Genomic DNA, 6,000 nt, shown 5'->3' with positions numbered 1-6,000 from the left:
AAATCTTCAAATATATATATATATATATATGTATATATATATATATAAACATAAATATATATATATATATAAACATAAATATAAACTTTTTGGAGAAATACATTTGGAGTTTAATTAGTAAGAAAAGGCAAAATGGATATAGGCAAGTAGTCATATTAGTTTTATTTTTCATGATTTAGATATGTTAAGTATCAGAAAAAACATTGAGAAATAATCTATATGCTCCAGAATTTCACAACCTATAGAAATGTTAGTTCTAGTTTCATGTTTTCAAAAATCGTAGGACTGGTATTGCAAAGGACTCCAGAGATTATGAAAACCAAATGCTTGTTGATTAGATAAGGGAATGGAGATCCACAAAGACTTCGGATCAGCCAACCTGTCAGAGTCAAAGATGGAAAAAGAACACCATCTCCTCTTCCAAGTCTAGGGTATTTCCAGAAACCGTACTTTAATTGAAAAATCAGTGCATTTTCTGTCTTAGAACATAAATATGCTTTGGAGATAGGGAATAGTTTAGATAGTGTTATTCTTATTATGTGGTCCAGGAGTTTTTCCCACAGACTTTTTCCTTTTAGAAACAATTGTTATATAATAAAGGAACATTAAAAGTTGATTAACTGATCTGAATGGCAGGTATAAACATAATTTAATTTCAAAGGAGGGAGTGGTGGGTTATGCTTCCATGTCATATGGTTATGTATCTTAAGTATTTTGTCAATAATGGGAGGCATATTAGAATTTTTAAAGGGGTATGAAAAGGGGAGTAATGTAACCTAGCACTTATATTTAAGTTGTATTTTATGTTTTGTATATTTTGTACATGTGGGCAAGTATTACAAAATTAATGGAACACTAAAAACTAAAATCATATATTTAACTTAAGATTTCTGTTTAGAACTGATTAGCAGAAAAACATAACACAAGATAGTAGATGTGAGCTGGCCTTATACTGTGTGGGTTAAAAGCCCAGTTATGTCTTTATGAGATGTAAACTTTACACTGGAGAAAAACTAAACACTCTTGGTTTCCACCCTTCCCATAGAAGAAGGTTATTATGTATACACAATGTATACACACTGTTTTGTGTTGAGAATTATTTTAGTAATCAACTCCTGCATAACAATCTCAAAGATTAGTGGTTCAAAATAGCAACACTTATATTATCTCACAGTTTCTGTGGGTCACAGGTGCTGCTTGGCTAGGTCCTTGAGTTCTCATAAGTTTGCAGTCATCCCAAGTCGCAACTGGGAAAAATAGCTTCTTAGCTCATTCACATGGCTATTGGCAGGATTAAGTTCCTTTCTGGCTGTTCTAAGGCTTCAGTTGCTGCTTGTTGGCCAGATGACTCCTTCAGTTGCTTGCCATGTGTGCCTCTTCACAGAGCATTACATAACATGGCAGCTTAATTTATCAGAGAAAGTAAGCGAGAGAACAAGAGAGAGTGCCAACAGGATAGAGAATGCTAGCAGGACTAAAGACACAGTCTTATGTAACTTAATCATGGAAGTGACAGCCCACCACTTTGACCTTATTCTGTTCAGTAGGAACAAATCTCTAAGTCCAGCCTACACTTGAGGAGAGAGATTACACAAGAGTGTGACTATCAGGAAACAGCTATCATTGGACTCCACCTCAGAAACTGCCTACTACAGGAGTAACTGATTATATATATATGTATGTATACTTAAAATGTATAGTACTATGACTGAAATACATCATGTACGTAGTATTTCCGTAGATATTTTTTTGGCAGATACCATGTATTCTAGGCCTAGATGCATCAGGGAAAAAATTAAACAAATTCCCTGCCCACAAAGGAGAAAAAAGAGAGAGATAATGAATGATAAAATAAATAATTAAATTAGATAATATGTAAGAAGATGGTATATGTTATGGAAACAAGGATATCAGAACAAACTGAAGAAGATTGGGAGGGTCTAAAGGGCAGATGGGGAGCTGGGGATAAGTCATGGTATTAAAAATGTTATTTATTGAGAGAGTAAGATTCAAGCAAAGACTTGAGGAAGGTGAAGCGGTTATTAAAATGAATGGGGAAAAAAGTATACCAGACAGCGAAAAACTGGGGTAAAACCACTAAGATGGGAATGTGTCTTATCTGTCTCTGAAACATTAAGGAAACCTGTGTTGCAGAACTGAGGAAGGGGAAAAGTCTTAGGAGAAATACCAAGCAATGTTTGTGTAAGGCATTGTAGGTGATTCAAAGGACTTGAACTTTTGTTTTAAGTGAAGTGGGGAGCAACCATAGGGTTTTGAACAGAGGATTGATATAATACAACTTACATTTTTAAAAGACCACTCAGATCCCTGAATTTATATATAATATATATTATTAGGGTGGGGATGGTTGGGGAAAAGGGATAAATTAAGAGTATATAGAAGAATTCTAAGAAGATATGATTGCTTATCGGGCACAATGCTAGCAGTGAAAAGACTTAGAACTGGCCATATTCTGGAAAAACCTTTAAAATGGCATCAAGAGGGTTTTATGATAGACAAAATGTGAAGTATGAAGAAAAGATAGGACCAATGATGATTTTGAAGTTTTTGGAAAGAGAGGTTCTTAGACAGAAAAATTATCAAGATGGAGTAATCATCTTGGTATTTTCATCAAGGATTCAGGAGTTAGTTTTGTGCGTATGTATAGTGCAAGTGTCAGGTAGACAGTAGAGTATGTGAATTTTGAGTTAAGGAAATAATTTGTAACTGTGCATATACATTTGAAATATGCCACTCTATAACTAGAAAATAGGAGTTAGCATAGCTAGGTCACATGGGGCTTCAAGGAATGATGGGAAATATTATCTGTAGCCATATGAATGAATTTAGGGAGAATTACTATGCTTCTATATCAGCTTGAAAAGTCCCAGGCATAGCAAAGCCTTGTTGGGTTTTTTTTAATGTAAATAAAATATATTAAATATATTGATGTATGATATGCCGTGTAGCAAATTCATGTAAATATCTGAAGATTAGTGAAAATTGCACAACTTGGAAACTTATAGAAATCAACAGAAATTATATGGATTTCCAAAGATTTAGCATCATGTAGAAATGAAAGTGTTTTTCGGTAGAAAGAGCACCAGACATTAATATAGAAAACCCAGAGTTCATAATCCTCATGTCCATCATTTACTACCTACTTGACTTATGGTAAATTCCCTAACTGTTGTTAGCCTCAATTTCTCACCTGCAATATAGAGTTAATGGCAATTCTACCGCCTATCTCAAAGATTTGCTAGATGATCCAACAAAATGTTGTGAATATCAAAGCATTTTATATAGTATGATGTATCATGTAAATAAAATGTATCATTCGTATCTGAGTAGTAAGCTGAGTCTTACATCAGAGTCATAAATTTGTTTGCCAAATGTAGGTGAAATGCTATTAGTATTCAATAAATAATTGATTAATTGATTTTCTTTAGATAACAGAGGAATAATATTTATGTGAATTTTAGTTTAGTTTTAATATTTTTATAGATACACTCTTTTTGTAGAGAATTGAACTGAATAAACAAGTAAGTACTTATTTGGAAAAAAGCTGAATATATTTAGATGGATAGGGTTATTTTGCTCTTGTAAATTTTGAAGGATCAGTTCTGGAGAAGCTTATTTTCATAAACATTTTCTCGAAGAACATCTGCAGAAATTTGAATATACAATCATCGAAGCAAAATTTTAGTGCAGATGAATTAGGTATATATTGAGAGTATAGATGGTTATTTGAAACACTGATGTTACAATCAGATATAAGCAGGTGCACATGTTTGAATGATCATGACTTCCATATTCAATGATTTCAATATAAAATCATTTTAAGAAGCACAGATGCAATTTTCTCTATTCCCACTGCTTATTCTTTCTTATTTAAATACTGCAAAATGATTCTTTAATGTTTTAAGTAAACAATTTTCCTGTAACTTTAGAGAGTTTCATTAGATTAGCAGAAGACTGAGCAGCAGCCCTTGATGATATTCTAGGTGGTTAAACTGCCCCATATTCTCCAAATCACCTAGTAAACTTTGCTTGAAATCGTCAATGAGGTGTCAAGGAAAAAATTATGTAAAGCTACTTCCCAAGTTGTACTGTCTTACAGTATGGCAACACCTGTGAAGAAACAAGATGATGAACAAACTTAAAAAGTGCCCAGAGAGAAGGCTGGATAAATTAAAAACTCATTGGCTCTGTGGTGCTGCTTTTTTAAGTAACAGCAACATTTCTGAAATAGCATAAAGAACTGGATATAGCTAGAGAATCACAAGAAAGATTATAATGTATTGATTTAAATAAAGCGTTTTTTAGTATGCATTTTAAAACTTAAACTTTGCATTCTTTTCTACCTATCCATGTCTGAAGACCTCATTCCCTGTAGATACTGGTACAGAAAAAAATTAGCCAAGTAGGGGAGTATTTTACTTGACACAGAGAAAAAGTGTATGATTGTTTTCTTTTTTACTATATTCATTAAGCACCTAATTATTGTTTTTATTCTTGCTGTATATGGTGAATATTAAGCAAGAAATTAAAACAAAGCAAGATTACTGTTCTTAAAGGAAAATTAAAAGTTATAAATGAAGATATTTCAGGTGAATCTAACTTAGTTTATAGGTCAGGGAAGATATGCCTAAAAATTGATCTTTAAGTCAGGCCCTGTTGTGTGAATAGGAGCTTGCAAAGAGAAAGACCAAAAAGGAAATTAAGGATGAAGGGTCCTTGGTGAGGGCAATAGAATTTGGAAAAACCTGGAGGCAAAGGAAATTCCAGATGCATGCCAGGAACTATAGAAAATTGAATAGAACTTGGACCTCACACAAAATAGTTAAGAAATATGACAGAAATCATCTACTCCTGGCAAGACAACACACAAATAAGATTCCAAGCAATATACTAAGACTAAGGTAGAATTTCATTATATGAAAAGGTCATATTTTTTCAAATGATTGCTCACTGTTGTATTTTTTTTTAATTCTTTGGCTTCTTTTCTAGCTATTTTGATGGAAAATATATAGTGAATATTGAATAATAAGTTAATTTCTTCTAAGTTGTCTATGCCTACAAAAAAGGGCAGAGTGCCTCAGCTGGACTCCAGACCTAAGCTCTATTGCCAACTTGTTGCAACTACCAGAATTGCAGACCTAACATCCTGGATTCTATGAAAATACCACAGACCCAGTCACTGCAAATAGAGGTGCTTCAAATGTTCCATATGTTACTGTGTTCTACGGTCTCATTCTCTCTACCGAATTGTGATCTTATCTTGAAGGCAGGGACCACGTCTCGTTCATCTTTATAAGCATCTCCATACTAAGCACATTGTCTGAAATAACAGGTGCTCAGTAAATATTTGTTGAATGAATGACTTCATTTTTTTTAAGTTTGAAAAATTTTTATGAGTAAATTCAAACAGCAAATTTCCTCATGTAGAAAAACTATTGCTAAAGACACATTATGTTTAATATATTCCAGAAAGTCACAAACCCATTTTATAGTGAACTAAACTTCTGTTATATGAAGGAATGCATGCAATATCAGTTATTTTAATGCCCATATTAGTTTAAAGTGAGCCTTTCACCATCTGTTCCAACTCTTAACTGTGAACGCAAAAGAACACATTTCCTTATTACATTTGTAAAATGTAATATATAAATGATTTAAATACAGTTAGATACTCATGAAGTAATATTGCATGCAGCTGGTATGGGGCTCCCTTATGTTACAAACAGAAATACTAAAGGAGAATGCTTGTTTCTCCCTGACACAGAGTTTCGTGCTGTATGACTTTTTGTTAACGGCACTGGAAGGTCAAGTCTTTATCATAGCACAAAATTGATTTTCTTGGTAATGCATTTCATTTATAAATTATAATTCCTCCCATCCCTAAACCATCTGTTCAGGAGTGCATTTTAATTTCTCTAAGAAATTTATGAAATTCTGTGACGTCTGAAATAATGAACATTAGTGTCCCTATTGGAATTC

This window comes from Ursus maritimus, unplaced genomic scaffold (genome assembly GCF_017311325.1).
Source record: "Ursus maritimus isolate PB19 unplaced genomic scaffold, ASM1731132v1 scaffold_21, whole genome shotgun sequence".
Classification (NCBI taxonomy): domain Eukaryota; kingdom Metazoa; phylum Chordata; class Mammalia; order Carnivora; family Ursidae; genus Ursus; species Ursus maritimus.
The sequence above is the reverse complement of the archived record's forward strand: the minus strand, read 5'-3'. Positions refer to the sequence as shown.